Below are 16,462 nucleotides of genomic sequence, written 5' to 3' on the forward strand. Positions count from 1 at the left end.
AGGCTGTGGGCTCGGGTCGCTCGCCCTTCACCCTCCAGGCCCGCCACACCAGGCCCCCTGGCGCGCGGGACCTGGGTCCCTCAGGCAGGTCTCCCCGGGGCACTCTAGGGACACCGGAGGCCTGCCTGCCCCAAACCCCGCCCCACGGCTGCCGCCTGTCCACCGGACACAACGCAACCCGCACAGACCGCCTGCCGCCAGGCGCCCGGAGCCTGCCACCAGTTGGGCGCTCGGGCCCCACGCAAGGCACACGCCACAGCCCCGCCGCCAGCACCGGAAGGCCCGCCGGGCCCCATGGGACCCTCTCCTTTGCGTGGCACACCCATGCACACCCAGGCCTCCCTAACTCCAGCACCAGCATCTCCACGGGAGACGCACTAGACCCTGGGCCCAGCGGGACCCTCGCACCGAAACTCACGCCCCTTCCGCCGCCGCCTGCCCCCTTTCCTCCACAGCAGACTCCCTCCTTGCCACCAGCTCCCGCCCGGCACCAGCTCGGCTGGGCTCCAGTCCGCAGGCGTGGCTAGCTCTGCTGGGTATCAACCTCACACTGCCTCCCACTGCGCAACTCCCTGTCCTCCCTCCCCGGGAACACGGCCTCAGCCAGGCCAGGGGCGCCGCACGGCCTCAATGCCCAGCCCCGTGTGTGGACACCTTAGCGGCCCCGGGAGCTGGCCGCGGGCTCACACTTCTCTGCCCCGCCGGCACCCATGACCGGCCAGGGCACAGGCACCCAGCTCCCATTCACGTGCCCGGGACCCCTCCGTCCTGCCTTCCACGCGCCGCCCAAATCTCTGAGGATATCCCACATCATAGCCCAGGCCGCCCTGAAGGCACTGCCGCCCCGGGCACCCAACACTCCCCCTCACGGTGCTCTGCGCACACTGGCCCAGGACCTCTGGCCCTCCTGCACTTCTCTCGACCCCAGTCCGCGGCCGACTCGGCACCGCCCAGGGCCACCTGGCGCCCCACCGCCTCCACGTCTCTGGGAAATGCCGCAGGGGCTCCAGGGTTCTCGATGACCACCAAGGACTCTGCGAGGGAAAGGCACTGGCAGCCCCGCCGACCCCGTGAAGGCCCAGGCCAAGGCGTCCGACCCCGCCCAAACGGCCATCTCGGCAAGGCCCCCCGGCCGGCCTCCTCTCTCCCCACCAGAACCTGGGTCGGCAGTCCAGCCGAGGCCAAGGCCCCCGCTGCTCACCCGCAACCTACAGACAGCCTCGGCGCCCGACACCGCGGGCAGGACCCCGCGGAGGCCTCACGGAGGCAGCCGCAGGCCTGAGAGCCCAGCGGCGCTCACACACACCGCAGGCAGCCCACCCCACACTGGGCCTGCCACTCCCAAGGCTTTCCCGCCGGGCACCGGGGCCCCGGGGCCCCGGGGCTGCCCTCGAGGAGGCCAGCCCCAAGGCTCCTCTCCCCATGGCCCTCCGCGGCCACCGGAGGCCTGCCTGCCCCCACCTGCGCCCCAGGGCTGCACGCACCCAAGGGAGCCAAGGCAACGGGACCCTCCCCCGACGTCCCCTGTGGGAGCCACGTGCCGGACCTCAGTTTGCGATGAGGAGACGGTAGTGAGTTCTCACTCATTTTGTTCAGATTTTCCAAGGAATGCGTTTGTGGGTGTCATCATCGATCCGAGCACGGGCACACCCGCGGGACGGCCACCGCCACAGCCCCCACCGCCGGGACGGCCAGCCAGCTCCCTCCTGGCCGCGGCCCACAGGCTCCCGAGCCCAACCGCGGGCAAGCAGGTCAGCTCCACCCCCGGGAACAGAGGGTGCGGGTCCGGGCGCCACACACCGCCCCCCGGGGGCTACCTTGGCGCAGGCCACTGCCGCTTACCATCGCCTACCAGGTGGCCATCGATCCCGCCACCGGCCGCACGCCAACACGCCTCCCTCCGGCAGGAGGGACTGGCCTTCCCGGGGTCGCTCCCGACAGGCTCCGGCTTCCGCTCCCCGCGCTGGCCTCCGTTTCTCCGCCGCAGCAGCTGGGTGAGGGCGACAACGGACACGCGCAAGCACGCCTCAGCAAGGGGCCCGGCTGCCCAAGGCACAGGGGCCGGGCCCCCCACCGCCCAGGGCCTGTGGGCAGCCTGGCTGCCACCTGTCCCTGGCCTCCCCCCTCTCACTGGGTGCCAGCAGCCAAAGGGCCACACGAGTGGCCAGCACTGCCCCTTCGCTGGGGCGCCACAGCGCCACGCGGGCTGCCGCCGCCTCGCCACACCCTTCCCCCAGGAACCGCGCCTCCCTCAGGCTCCCTAAGGCCCTGCCCACCCGCACCCCTCCCAGCTTCAGAAGAGTCCACCCCAACCCCGAGTCCGATTCCGCCCCCAGGCCCACCCTGGGGCTCTCCCTCTCACCCCGATGGGAAAACACCCTCGCTCCGGCCACCGACACTGCCTGCCCACGCAGGGAGAGACACACGCGGCCCAGAGTGCTCTGCAGGAGCCTCACCTCAGGACCGCTGACGTGCCCCTGGGGGCAAGGTCTCCGCCCCGAGAGCGGCTCCGCGGGCCCTGGACCCGGGGCGCCCATGGGCACACCTGCACTCCACCCCTGCTATCCCCAGCACGCTCTCAGGACCCCGGGCAAAACACAGACCCTTCTGCTGGACCCTCCGGGACCCCAAGGGCCCTGGAGCCTGGGCGAGACCCCGCAGGGCCGCACCTCGCCCTGACCGCCAATGGCCAGGGGCGTCCCCTGCCGCCAGGCTGTGGGCTCGGGTCGCTCGCCCTTCACCCTCCAGGCCCGCCACACCAGGCCCCCTGGCGCGCGGGACCTGGGTCCCTCAGGCAGGTCTCCCCGGGGCACTCTGGGGACACCGGAGGCCTGCCTGCCCCAAACCCCGCCCCACGGCTGCCGCCTGTCCACCAGACACAACGCAACCCGCACAGACCGCCTGCCGCCGGGCGCCCGGAGCCTGCCACCAGTTGGGCGCTCGGGCCCCACGCAAGGCACACGCCACAGCCCCGCCGCCAGCACCGGAAGGCCCGCCGGGCCCCATGGGACCCTCTCCTTTGCGTGCCACACCCATGCACACCCAGGCCTCCCTAACTCCAGCACCAGCATCTCCACGGGAGACGCACTAGACCCTGGGCCCAGCGGGACCCTCACACCGAAACTCACGCCCCTTCCGCCGCCACCTGCCCCCTTTCCTCCACAGCAGACTCCCTCCTTGCCACCAGCTCCCGCCCGGCACCAGCTCGGCTGGGCTCCAGTCCGCAGGCGTGGCTAGCTCTGCTGGGTATCAACCTCACACTGCCTCCCACTGCGCAACTCCCTGTCCTCCCTCCCCGGGAACACGGCCTCAGCCAGGGCAGGGGCGCCGCACGGCCTCAATGCCCAGCCCCGTGTGTGGACACCTTAGCGGCCCCGGGAGCTGGCCGCGGGCTCACACTTCTCTGCCCCGCCGGCACCCATGACCGGCCAGGGCACAGGCACCCAGCTCCCATTCACGTGCCCGGGACCCCTCCGTCCTGCCTTCCACGCGCCGACCAAATCTCTGAGGATATCCCACATCATAGCCCAGGCCGCCCTGAAGGCACTGCCGCCCCGGGCACCCAACACTCCCCCTCACGGTGCTCTGCGCACACTGGCCCAGGACCTCTGGCCCTCCTGCACTTCTCTCGACCCCAGTCCGCGGCCGACTCGGCACCGCCCAGGGCCACCTGGCGCCCCACCGCCTCCACGTCTCTGGGAAATGCCGCAGGGGCTCCAGGGTTCTCGATGACCACCAAGGACTCTGCGAGGGAAAGGCACTGGCAGCCCCGCCGACCCCGTGAAGGCCCAGGCCAAGGCGTCCGACCCCGCCCAAACGGCCATCTCGGCAAGGCCCCCCGGCCGGCCTCCTCTCTCCCCACCAGAACCTGGGTCGGCAGTCCCGCCGAGGCCAAGGCCCCCGCTGCTCACCCGCAACCTACAGACAGCCTCGGCGCCCGACACCGCGGGCAGGACCCCGCGGAGACCTCAAGGAGGCAGCCGCAGGCCTGAGAGCCCAGCGGCGCTCACACACACCGCAGGCAGCCCACCCCACACTGGGCCTGCCACTCCCAAGGCTTTCCCGCCGGGCACCGGGGCCCCGGGGCCCCGGGGCTGCCCGCGAGGAGGCCAGCCCCAAGGCTCCTCTCCCCATGGCCCTCCGCGGCCACCGGAGGCCTGCCTGCCCCCACCTGCGCCCCAGGGCTGCACGCACCCAAGGGAGCCAAGGCAACGGGACCCTCCCCCGACGTCCCCTGTGGGAGCCACGTGCCGGACCTCAGTTTGCGATGAGGAGACGGTAGTGAGTTCTCACTCATTTTGTTCAGATTTTCCAAGGAATGCGTTTGTGGGTGTCATCATCGATCCGAGCACGGGCACACCCGCGGGACGGCCACCGCCACAGCCCCCACCGCCGGGACGGCCAGCCAGCTCCCTCCTGGCCGCGGCCCGCAGGCTCCCGAGCCCAACCGCGGGCAAGCAGGTCAGCTCCACCCCCGGGAGCAGAGGGTGCGGGTCCGGGCGCCACACACCGCCCCCCGGGGGCTACCTTGGCGCAGGCCACTGCCGCTTACCATCGCCTACCAGGTGGCCATCGATCCCGCCACCGGCCGCACGCCAACACGCCTCCCTCCGGCAGGAGGGACTGGCCTTCCCGGGGTCGCTCCCGACAGGCTCCGGCTTCCGCTCCCCGCGCTGGCCTCCGTTTCTCCGCCACAGCAGCTGGGTGAGGGCGACAACGGACACGCGCAAGCACGCCTCAGCAAGGGGCCAGGCTGCCCAAGGCACAGGGGCCGTGCCCCCCACCGCCCAGGGCCTGTGGGCAGCCTGGCTGCCACCTGTCCCTGGCCTCCCCCCTCTCACTGGGTGCCAGCAGCCAAAGGGCCACACGAGTGGCCAGCACTGCCCCTTCGCTGGGGCGCCACAGCGCGACGCGGGCTGCCGCCGCCTCGCCACACCCTTCCCCCAGGAACCGCGCCTCCCTCAGTCTCCCTAAGGCCCTGCCCACCCGCACCCCTCCCAGCTTCAGAAGAGTCCACCCCAACCCCGAGTCCGATTCCGCCCCCAGGCCCACCCTGGGGCTCTCCCTCTCACCCCGATGGGAAAACACCCTCGCTCCGGCCACCGACACTGCCTGCCCACGCAGGGAGAGACACACGCGGCCCAGAGTGCTCTGCAGGAGCCTCACCTCAGGACCGCTGACGTGCCCCTGGGGGCAAGGTCTCCGCCCCGAGAGCGGCTCCGCCGGCCCTGGAACCGGGGCGCCCATGGGCACACCTGCACTCCACCCCTGCTATCCCCAGCACGCTCTCAGGACCCCGGGCAAAACACAGACCCTTCTGCTGGACCCTCCGGGACCCCAAGGGCCCTGGAGCCTGGGCGAGACCCCGCAGGGCCGCACCTCGCCCTGACCGCCAATGGCCAGGGGCGTCCCCTGCCGCCAGGCTGTGGGCTCGGGTCGCTCGCCCTTCACCCTCCAGGCCCGCCACACCAGGCCCCCTGGCGCGCGGGACCTGGGTCCCTCAGGCAGGTCTCCCCGGGGCACTCTAGGGACACCGGAGGCCTGCCTGCCCCAAACCCCGCCCCACGGCTGCCGCCTGTCCACCGGACACAACGCAACCCGCACAGACCGCCTGCCGCCAGGCGCCCGGAGCCTGCCACCAGTTGGGCGCTCGGGCCCCACGCAAGGCACACGCCACAGCCCCGCCGCCAGCACCGGAAGGCCCGCCGGGCCCCATGGGACCCTCTCCTTTGCGTGGCACACCCATGCACACCCAGGCCTCCCTAACTCCAGCACCAGCATCTCCACGGGAGACGCACTAGACCCTGGGCCCAGCGGGACCCTCGCACCGAAACTCACGCCCCTTCCGCCGCCGCCTGCCCCCTTTCCTCCACAGCAGACTCCCTCCTTGCCACCAGCTCCCGCCCGGCACCAGCTCGGCTGGGCTCCAGTCCGCAGGCGTGGCTAGCTCTGCTGGGTATCAACCTCACACTGCCTCCCACTGCGCAACTCCCTGTCCTCCCTCCCCGGGAACACGGCCTCAGCCAGGCCAGGGGCGCCGCACGGCCTCAATGCCCAGCCCCGTGTGTGGACACCTTAGCGGCCCCGGGAGCTGGCCGCGGGCTCACACTTCTCTGCCCCGCCGGCACCCATGACCGGCCAGGGCACAGGCACCCAGCTCCCATTCACGTGCCCGGGACCCCTCCGTCCTGCCTTCCACGCGCCGCCCAAATCTCTGAGGATATCCCACATCATAGCCCAGGCCGCCCTGAAGGCACTGCCGCCCCGGGCACCCAACACTCCCCCTCACGGTGCTCTGCGCACACTGGCCCAGGACCTCTGGCCCTCCTGCACTTCTCTCGACCCCAGTCCGCGGCCGACTCGGCACCGCCCAGGGCCACCTGGCGCCCCACCGCCTCCACGTCTCTGGGAAATGCCGCAGGGGCTCCAGGGTTCTCGATGACCACCAAGGACTCTGCGAGGGAAAGGCACTGGCAGCCCCGCCGACCCCGTGAAGGCCCAGGCCAAGGCGTCCGACCCCGCCCAAACGGCCATCTCGGCAAGGCCCCCCGGCCGGCCTCCTCTCTCCCCACCAGAACCTGGGTCGGCAGTCCAGCCGAGGCCAAGGCCCCCGCTGCTCACCCGCAACCTACAGACAGCCTCGGCGCCCGACACCGCGGGCAGGACCCCGCGGAGGCCTCACGGAGGCAGCCGCAGGCCTGAGAGCCCAGCGGCGCTCACACACACCGCAGGCAGCCCACCCCACACTGGGCCTGCCACTCCCAAGGCTTTCCCGCCGGGCACCGGGGCCCCGGGGCCCCGGGGCTGCCCTCGAGGAGGCCAGCCCCAAGGCTCCTCTCCCCATGGCCCTCCGCGGCCACCGGAGGCCTGCCTGCCCCCACCTGCGCCCCAGGGCTGCACGCACCCAAGGGAGCCAAGGCAACGGGACCCTCCCCCGACGTCCCCTGTGGGAGCCACGTGCCGGACCTCAGTTTGCGATGAGGAGACGGTAGTGAGTTCTCACTCATTTTGTTCAGATTTTCCAAGGAATGCGTTTGTGGGTGTCATCATCGATCCGAGCACGGGCACACCCGCGGGACGGCCACCGCCACAGCCCCCACCGCCGGGACGGCCAGCCAGCTCCCTCCTGGCCGCGGCCCACAGGCTCCCGAGCCCAACCGCGGGCAAGCAGGTCAGCTCCACCCCCGGGAACAGAGGGTGCGGGTCCGGGCGCCACACACCGCCCCCCGGGGGCTACCTTGGCGCAGGCCACTGCCGCTTACCATCGCCTACCAGGTGGCCATCGATCCCGCCACCGGCCGCACGCCAACACGCCTCCCTCCGGCAGGAGGGACTGGCCTTCCCGGGGTCGCTCCCGACAGGCTCCGGCTTCCGCTCCCCGCGCTGGCCTCCGTTTCTCCGCCGCAGCAGCTGGGTGAGGGCGACAACGGACACGCGCAAGCACGCCTCAGCAAGGGGCCCGGCTGCCCAAGGCACAGGGGCCGGGCCCCCCACCGCCCAGGGCCTGTGGGCAGCCTGGCTGCCACCTGTCCCTGGCCTCCCCCCTCTCACTGGGTGCCAGCAGCCAAAGGGCCACACGAGTGGCCAGCACTGCCCCTTCGCTGGGGCGCCACAGCGCCACGCGGGCTGCCGCCGCCTCGCCACACCCTTCCCCCAGGAACCGCGCCTCCCTCAGGCTCCCTAAGGCCCTGCCCACCCGCACCCCTCCCAGCTTCAGAAGAGTCCACCCCAACCCCGAGTCCGATTCCGCCCCCAGGCCCACCCTGGGGCTCTCCCTCTCACCCCGATGGGAAAACACCCTCGCTCCGGCCACCGACACTGCCTGCCCACGCAGGGAGAGACACACGCGGCCCAGAGTGCTCTGCAGGAGCCTCACCTCAGGACCGCTGACGTGCCCCTGGGGGCAAGGTCTCCGCCCCGAGAGCGGCTCCGCGGGCCCTGGACCCGGGGCGCCCATGGGCACACCTGCACTCCACCCCTGCTATCCCCAGCACGCTCTCAGGACCCCGGGCAAAACACAGACCCTTCTGCTGGACCCTCCGGGACCCCAAGGGCCCTGGAGCCTGGGCGAGACCCCGCAGGGCCGCACCTCGCCCTGACCGCCAATGGCCAGGGGCGTCCCCTGCCGCCAGGCTGTGGGCTCGGGTCGCTCGCCCTTCACCCTCCAGGCCCGCCACACCAGGCCCCCTGGCGCGCGGGACCTGGGTCCCTCAGGCAGGTCTCCCCGGGGCACTCTGGGGACACCGGAGGCCTGCCTGCCCCAAACCCCGCCCCACGGCTGCCGCCTGTCCACCAGACACAACGCAACCCGCACAGACCGCCTGCCGCCGGGCGCCCGGAGCCTGCCACCAGTTGGGCGCTCGGGCCCCACGCAAGGCACACGCCACAGCCCCGCCGCCAGCACCGGAAGGCCCGCCGGGCCCCATGGGACCCTCTCCTTTGCGTGCCACACCCATGCACACCCAGGCCTCCCTAACTCCAGCACCAGCATCTCCACGGGAGACGCACTAGACCCTGGGCCCAGCGGGACCCTCACACCGAAACTCACGCCCCTTCCGCCGCCGCCTGCCCCCTTTCCTCCACAGCAGACTCCCTCCTTGCCACCAGCTCCCGCCCGGCACCAGCTCGGCTGGGCTCCAGTCCGCAGGCGTGGCTAGCTCTGCTGAGTATCAACCTCACACTGCCTCCCACTGCGCAACTCCCTGTCCTCCCTCCCCGGGAACACGGCCTCAGCCAGGGCAGGGGCGCCGCACGGCCTCAATGCCCAGCCCCGTGTGTGGACACCTTAGCGGCCCCGGGAGCTGGCCGCGGGCTCACACTTCTCTGCCCCGCCGGCACCCATGACCGGCCAGGGCACAGGCACCCAGCTCCCATTCACGTGCCCGGGACCCCTCCGTCCTGCCTTCCACGCGCCGCCCAAATCTCTGAGGATATCCCACATCATAGCCCAGGCCGCCCTGAAGGCACTGCCGCCCCGGGCACCCAACACTCCCCCTCACGGTGCTCTGCGCACACTGGCCCAGGACCTCTGGCCCTCCTGCACTTCTCTCGACCCCAGTCCGCGGCCGACTCGGCACCGCCCAGGGCCACCTGGCGCCCCACCGCCTCCACGTCTCTGGGAAATGCCGCAGGGGCTCCAGGGTTCTCGATGACCACCAAGGACTCTGCGAGGGAAAGGCACTGGCAGCCCCGCCGACCCCGTGAAGGCCCAGGCCAAGGCGTCCGACCCCGCCCAAACGGCCATCTCGGCAAGGCCCGCCGGCCGGCCTCCTCTCTCCCCACCAGAACCTGGGTCGGCAGTCCCGCCGAGGCCAAGGCCCCCGCTGCTCACCCGCAACCTACAGACAGCCTCGGCGCCCGACACCGCGGGCAGGACCCCGCGGAGGCCTCAAGGAGGCAGCCGCAGGCCTGAGAGCCCAGCGGCGCTCACACACACCGCAGGCAGCCCACCCCACACTGGGCCTGCCACTCCCAAGGCTTTCCCGCCGGGCACCGGGGCCCCGGGGCCCCGGGGCTGCCCGCGAGGAGGCCAGCCCCAAGGCTCCTCTCCCCATGGCCCTCCGCGGCCACCGGAGGCCTGCCTGCCCCCACCTGCGCCCCAGCGCTGCACGCACCCAAGGGAGCCAAGGCAACGGGACCCTCCCCCGACGTCCCCTGTGGGAGCCACGTGCCGGACCTCAGTTTGCGATGAGGAGACGGTAGTGAGTTCTCACTCATTTTGTTCAGATTTTCCAAGGAATGCGTTTGTGGGTGTCATCATCGATCCGAGCACGGGCACACCCGCGGGACGGCCACCGCCACAGCCCCCACCGCCGGGACGGCCAGCCAGCTCCCTCCTGGCCGCGGCCCGCAGGCTCCCGAGCCCAACCGCGGGCAAGCAGGTCAGCTCCACCCCCGGGAGCAGAGGGTGCGGGTCCGGGCGCCACACACCGCCCCCCGGGGGCTACCTTGGCGCAGGCCACTGCCGCTTACCATCGCCTACCAGGTGGCCATCGATCCCGCCACCGGCCGCACGCCAACACGCCTCCCTCCGGCAGGAGGGACTGGCCTTCCCGGGGTCGCTCCCGACAGGCTCCGGCTTCCGCTCCCCGCGCTGGCCTCCGTTTCTCCGCCACAGCAGCTGGGTGAGGGCGACAACGGACACGCGCAAGCACGCCTCAGCAAGGGGCCAGGCTGCCCAAGGCACAGGGGCCGTGCCCCCCACCGCCCAGGGCCTGTGGGCAGCCTGGCTGCCACCTGTCCCTGGCCTCCCCCCTCTCACTGGGTGCCAGCAGCCAAAGGGCCACACGAGTGGCCAGCACTGCCCCTTCGCTGGGGCGCCACAGCGCCACGCGGGCTGCCGCCGCCTCGCCACACCCTTCCCCCAGGAACCGCGCCTCCCTCAGGCTCCCTAAGGCCCTGCCCACCCGCACCCCTCCCAGCTTCAGAAGAGTCCACCCCAACCCCGAGTCCGATTCCGCCCCCAGGCCCACCCTGGGGCTCTCCCTCTCACCCCGATGGGAAAACACCCTCGCTCCGGCCACCGACACTGCCTGCCCACGCAGGGAGAGACACACGCGGCCCAGAGTGCTCTGCAGGAGCCTCACCTCAGGACCGCTGACGTGCCCCTGGGGGCAAGGTCTCCGCCCCGAGAGCGGCTCCGCGGGCCCTGGACCCGGGGCGCCCATGGGCACACCTGCACTCCACCCCTGCTATCCCCAGCACGCTCTCAGGACCCCGGGCAAAACACAGACCCTTCTGCTGGACCCTCCGGGACCCCAAGGGCCCTGGAGCCTGTGCGAGACCCCGCAGGGCCGCACCTCGCCCTGACCGCCAATGGCCAGGGGCGTCCCCTGCCGCCAGGCTGTGGGCTCGGGTCGCTCGCCCTTCACCCTCCAGGCCCGCCACACCAGGCCCCCTGGCGCGCGGGACCTGGGTCCCTCAGGCAGGTCTCCCCGGGGCACTCTAGGGACACCGGAGGCCTGCCTGCCCCAAACCCCGCCCCACGGCTGCCGCCTGTCCACCGGACACAACGCAACCCGCACAGACCGCCTGCCGCCAGGCGCCCGGAGCCTGCCACCAGTTGGGCGCTCGGGCCCCACGCAAGGCACACGCCACAGCCCCGCCGCCAGCACCGGAAGGCCCGCCGGGCCCCATGGGACCCTCTCCTTTGCGTGGCACACCCATGCACACCCAGGCCTCCCTAACTCCAGCACCAGCATCTCCACGGGAGACGCACTAGACCCTGGGCCCAGCGGGACCCTCACACCGAAACTCACGCCCCTTCCGCCGCCACCTGCCCCCTTTCCTCCACAGCAGACTCCCTCCTTGCCACCAGCTCCCGCCCGGCACCAGCTCGGCTGGGCTCCAGTCCGCAGGCGTGGCTAGCTCTGCTGAGTATCAACCTCACACTGCCTCCCACTGCGCAACTCCCTGTCCTCCCTCCCCGGGAACACGGCCTCAGCCAGGGCAGGGGCGCCGCACGGCCTCAATGCCCAGCCCCGTGTGTGGACACCTTAGCGGCCCCGGGAGCTGGCCGCGGGCTCACACTTCTCTGCCCCGCCGGCACCCATGACCGGCCAGGGCACAGGCACCCAGCTCCCATTCACGTGCCCGGGACCCCTCCGTCCTGCCTTCCACGCGCCGCCCAAATCTCTGAGGATATCCCACATCATAGCCCAGGCCGCCCTGAAGGCACTGCCGCCCCGGGCACCCAACACTCCCCCTCACGGTGCTCTGCGCACACTGGCCCAGGACCTCTGGCCCTTCTGCACTTCTCTCGACCCCAGTCCGCGGCCGACTCGGCACCGCCCAGGGCCACCTGGCGCCCCACCGCCTCCACCTCTCTGGGAAATGCCGCAGGGGCTCCAGGGTTCTCGATGACCACCAAGGACTCTGCGAGGGAAAGGCACTGGCAGCCCCGCCGACCCCGTGAAGGCCCAGGCCAAGGCGTCCGACCCCGCCCAAACGGCCATCTCGGCAAGGCCCCCCGGCCGGCCTCCTCTCTCCCCACCAGAACCTGGGTCGGCAGTCCCGCCGAGGCCAAGGCCCCCGCTGCTCACCCGCAACCTACAGACAGCCTCGGCGCCCGACACCGCGGGCAGGACCCCGCGGAGACCTCAAGGAGGCAGCCGCAGGCCTGAGAGCCCAGCGGCGCTCACACACACCGCAGGCAGCCCACCCCACACTGGGCCTGCCACTCCCAAGGCTTTCCCGCCGGGCACCGGGGCCCCGGGGCCCCGGGGCTGCCCGCGAGGAGGCCAGCCCCAAGGCTCCTCTCCCCATGGCCCTCCGCGGCCACCGGAGGCCTGCCTGCCCCCACCTGCGCCCCAGGGCTGCACGCACCCAAGGGAGCCAAGGCAACGGGACCCTCCCCCGACGTCCCCTGTGGGAGCCACGTGCCGGACCTCAGTTTGCGATGAGGAGACGGTAGTGAGTTCTCACTCATTTTGTTCAGATTTTCCAAGGAATGCGTTTGTGGGTGTCATCATCGATCCGAGCACGGGCACACCCGCGGGACGGCCACCGCCACAGCCCCCACCGCCGGGACGGCCAGCCAGCTCCCTCCTGGCCGCGGCCCGCAGGCTCCCGAGCCCAACCGCGGGCAAGCAGGTCAGCTCCACCCCCGGGAGCAGAGGGTGCGGGTCCGGGCGCCACACACCGCCCCCCGGGGGCTACCTTGGCGCAGGCCACTGCCGCTTACCATCGCCTACCAGGTGGCCATCGATCCCGCCACCGGCCGCACGCCAACACGCCTCCCTCCGGCAGGAGGGACTGGCCTTCCCGGGGTCGCTCCCGACAGGCTCCGGCTTCCGCTCCCCGCGCTGGCCTCCGTTTCTCCGCCACAGCAGCTGGGTGAGGGCGACAACGGACACGCGCAAGCACGCCTCAGCAAGGGGCCAGGCTGCCCAAGGCACAGGGGCCGTGCCCCCCACCGCCCAGGGCCTGTGGGCAGCCTGGCTGCCACCTGTCCCTGGCCTCCCCCCTCTCACTGGGTGCCAGCAGCCAAAGGGCCACACGAGTGGCCAGCACTGCCCCTTCGCTGGGGCGCCACAGCGCCACGCGGGCTGCCGCCGCCTCGCCACACCCTTCCCCCAGGAACCGCGCCTCCCTCAGGCTCCCTAAGGCCCTGCCCACCCGCACCCCTCCCAGCTTCAGAAGAGTCCACCCCAACCCCGAGTCCGATTCCGCCCCCAGGCCCACCCTGGGGCTCTCCCTCTCACCCCGATGGGAAAACACCCTCGCTCCGGCCACCGACACTGCCTGCCCACGCAGGGAGAGACACACGCGGCCCAGAGTGCTCTGCAGGAGCCTCACCTCAGGACCGCTGACGTGCCCCTGGGGGCAAGGTCTCCGCCCCGAGAGCGGCTCCGCGGGCCCTGGACCCGGGGCGCCCATGGGCACACCTGCACTCCACCCCTGCTATCCCCAGCACGCTCTCAGGACCCCGGGCAAAACACAGACCCTTCTGCTGGACCCTCCGGGACCCCAAGGGCCCTGGAGCCTGGGCGAGACCCCGCAGGGCCGCACCTCGCCCTGACCGCCAATGGCCAGGGGCGTCCCCTGCCGCCAGGCTGTGGGCTCGGGTCGCTCGCCCTTCACCCTCCAGGCCCGCCACACCAGGCCCCCTGGCGCGCGGGACCTGGGTCCCTCAGGCAGGTCTCCCCGGGGCACTCTAGGGACACCGGAGGCCTGCCTGCCCCAAACCCCGCCCCACGGCTGCCGCCTGTCCACCGGACACAACGCAACCCGCACAGACCGCCTGCCGCCGGGCGCCCGGAGCCTGCCACCAGTTGGGCGCTCGGGCCCCACGCAAGGCACACGCCACAGCCCCGCCGCCAGCACCGGAAGGCCCGCCGGGCCCCATGGGACCCTCTCCTTTGCGTGCCACACCCATGCACACCCAGGCCTCCCTAACTCCAGCACCAGCATCTCCACGGGAGACGCACTAGACCCTGGGCCCAGCGGGACCCTCGCACCGAAACTCACGCCCCTTCCACCGCCACCTGCCCCCTTTCCTCCACAGCAGACTCCCTCCTTGCCACCAGCTCCCGCCCGGCACCAGCTCGGCTGGGCTCCAGTCCGCAGGCGTGGCTAGCTCTGCTGGGTATCAACCTCACACTGCCTCCCACTGCGCAACTCCCTGTCCTCCCTCCCCGGGAACACGGCCTCAGCCAGGCCAGGGGCGCCGCACGGCCTCAATGCCCAGCCCCGTGTGTGGACACCTTAGCGGCCCCGGGAGCTGGCCGCGGGCTCACACTTCTCTGCCCCGCCGGCACCCATGACCGGCCAGGGCACAGGCACCCAGCTCCCATTCACGTGCCCGGGACCCCTGCGTCCTGCCTTCCACGCGCCGCCCAAATCTCTGAGGATATCCCACATCATAGCCCAGGCCGCCCTGAAGGCACTGCCGCCCCGGGCACCCAACACTCCCCCTCACGGTGCTCTGCGCACACTGGCCCAGGACCTCTGGCCCTCCTGCACTTCTCTCGACCCCAGTACGCGGCCGACTCGGCACCGCCCAGGGCCACCTGGCGCCCCACCGCCTCCACGTCTCTGGGAAATGCCGCAGGGGCTCCAGGGTTCTCGATGACCACCAAGGACTCTGCGAGGGAAAGGCACTGGCAGCCCCGCCGACCCCGTGAAGGCCCAGGCCAAGGCGTCCGACCCCGCCCAAACGGCCATCTCGGCAAGGCCCCCCGGCCGGCCTCCTCTCTCCCCACCAGAACCTGGGTCGGCAGTCCCGCCGAGGCCAAGGCCCCCGCTGCTCACCCGCAACCTACAGACAGCCTCTGCGCCCGACACCGCGGGCAGGACCCCGCGGAGGCCTCACGGAGGAAGCCGCAGGCCTGAGAGCCCAGCGGCGCTCACACACACCGCAGGCAGCCCACCCCACACTGGGCCTGCCACTCCCAAGGCTTTCCCGCCGGGCACCGGGCCCCGGGGCCCCGGGGCTGCCCTCGAGGAGGCCAGCCCCAAGGCTCCTCTCCCCATGGCCCTCCGCGACCACCGGAGGCCTGCCTGCCCCCACCTGCGCCCCAGGGCTGCACGCACCCAAGGGAGCCAAGGCAACGGGACCCTCCCCCGACGGCCCCTGTGGGAGCCACGTGCCGGACCTCAGTTTGCGATGAGGAGACGGTAGTGAGTTCTCACTCATTTTGTTCAGATTTTCCAAGGAATGCGTTTGTGGGTGTCATCATCGATCCGAGCACGGGCACACCCGCGGGACAGCCACCGCCACAGCCCCCACCGCCGGGACGGCCAGCCAGCTCCCTCCTGGCCGCGGCCCGCAGGCTCCCGAGCCCATCCGCGGGCAAGCAGGTCAGCTCCACCCCCGGGAGCAGAGGGTGCGGGTCCGGGCGCCACACACCGCCCCCCGGGGGCTACCTTGGCGCAGGCCACTGCCGCTTACCATCGCCTACCAGGTGGCCATCGATCCCGCCACCGGCCGCACGCCAACACGCCTCCCTCCGGCAGGAGGGACTGGCCTTCCCGGGGTCGCTCCCGACAGGCTCCGGCTTCCGCTCCCCGCGCTGGCCTCCGTTTCTCCGCCACAGCAGCTGGGTGAGGGCGACAACGGACACGCGCAAGCACGCCTCAGCAAGGGGCCAGGCTGCCCAAGGCACAGGGGCCGGGCCCCCCACCGCCCAGGGCCTGTGGGCAGCCTGGCTGCCACCTGTCCCTGGCCTCCCCCCTCTCACTGGGTGCCAGCAGCCAAAGGGCCACACGAGTGGCCAGCACTGCCCCTTCGCTGGGGCGCCACAGCGCCACGCGGGCTGCCGCCGCCTCGCCACACCCTTCCCCCAGGAACCGCGCCTCCCTCAGGCTCCCTAAGGCCCTGCCCACCCGCACCCCTCCCAGCTTCAGAAGAGTCCACCCCAACCCCGAGTCCGATTCCGCCCCCAGGCCCACCCTGGGGCTCTCCCTCTCACCCCGATGGGAAAACACCCTCGCTCCGGCCACCGACACTGCCTGCCCACGCAGGGAGAGACACACGCGGCCCAGAGTGCTCTGCAGGAGCCTCACCTCAGGACCGCTGACGTGCCCCTGGGGGCAAGGTCTCCGCCCCGAGAGCGGCTCCGCGGGCCCTGGACCCGGGGCGCCCATGGGCACACCTGCACTCCACCCCTGCTATCCCCAGCACGCTCTCAGGACCCCGGGCAAAACACAGACCCTTCTGCTGGACCCTCCGGGACCCCAAGGGCCCTGGAGCCTGTGCGAGACCCCGCAGGGCCGCACCTCGCCCTGACCGCCAATGGCCAGGGGCGTCCCCTGCCGCCAGGCTGTGGGCTCGGGTCGCTCGCCCTTCACCCTCCAGGCCCGCCACACAAGGCCCCCTGGCGCGCGGGACCTGGGTCCCTCAGGCAGGTCTCCCCGGGGCACCCTGGGGACACCGGAGGCCTGCCTGCCCCAAACCCCGCCCCACGGCTGCCGCCTGTCCACCGGACACAACGCAACCCGCACAGACCGCCTGCCGCCGGGC

At 72.2% G+C, this 16,462-nt stretch overlaps 6 non-coding genes across 6 annotated transcripts; all 6 read right to left on the reverse strand.

The window, feature by feature from the left end:
* Positions 1-1,542: 1,542 nt before the first annotated feature.
* LOC146406617 (small nucleolar RNA SNORD116) lies at positions 1,543-1,636 on the reverse strand. The gene has a single exon (XR_014833635.1). It is a non-coding gene; the product is annotated as a small nucleolar RNA SNORD116 (small nucleolar RNA).
* A 2,616-nt stretch (positions 1,637-4,252) lies between these two features.
* Positions 4,253-4,346, reverse strand: LOC146406618 (small nucleolar RNA SNORD116). Its single transcript, XR_014833637.1, has one exon. It is a non-coding gene; the product is annotated as a small nucleolar RNA SNORD116 (small nucleolar RNA).
* Positions 4,347-6,962: 2,616 nt separating this feature from the next.
* Positions 6,963-7,056, reverse strand: LOC146406619 (small nucleolar RNA SNORD116). The gene has a single exon (XR_014833641.1). It is a non-coding gene; the product is annotated as a small nucleolar RNA SNORD116 (small nucleolar RNA).
* A 2,616-nt stretch (positions 7,057-9,672) lies between these two features.
* Positions 9,673-9,766, reverse strand: LOC146406620 (small nucleolar RNA SNORD116). Its single transcript, XR_014833651.1, has one exon. It is a non-coding gene; the product is annotated as a small nucleolar RNA SNORD116 (small nucleolar RNA).
* Positions 9,767-12,382: 2,616 nt separating this feature from the next.
* On the reverse strand, positions 12,383-12,476 carry LOC146406621 (small nucleolar RNA SNORD116). Its single transcript, XR_014833657.1, has one exon. It is a non-coding gene; the product is annotated as a small nucleolar RNA SNORD116 (small nucleolar RNA).
* A 2,615-nt stretch (positions 12,477-15,091) lies between these two features.
* Positions 15,092-15,185, reverse strand: LOC146406622 (small nucleolar RNA SNORD116). Its single transcript, XR_014833658.1, has one exon. It is a non-coding gene; the product is annotated as a small nucleolar RNA SNORD116 (small nucleolar RNA).
* Between the last annotated feature and the right edge of the window lie 1,277 nt (positions 15,186-16,462).

The sequence above is a fragment of the Sus scrofa genome, chromosome 1 (genome assembly GCF_054392235.1).
Source record: "Sus scrofa isolate SSC_HxYL_T2T_F1_AM1 chromosome 1, Sscrofa_HxYL_maternal_Yorkshire_Landrace_v2.0, whole genome shotgun sequence".
Lineage (NCBI taxonomy): Eukaryota > Metazoa > Chordata > Mammalia > Artiodactyla > Suidae > Sus > Sus scrofa.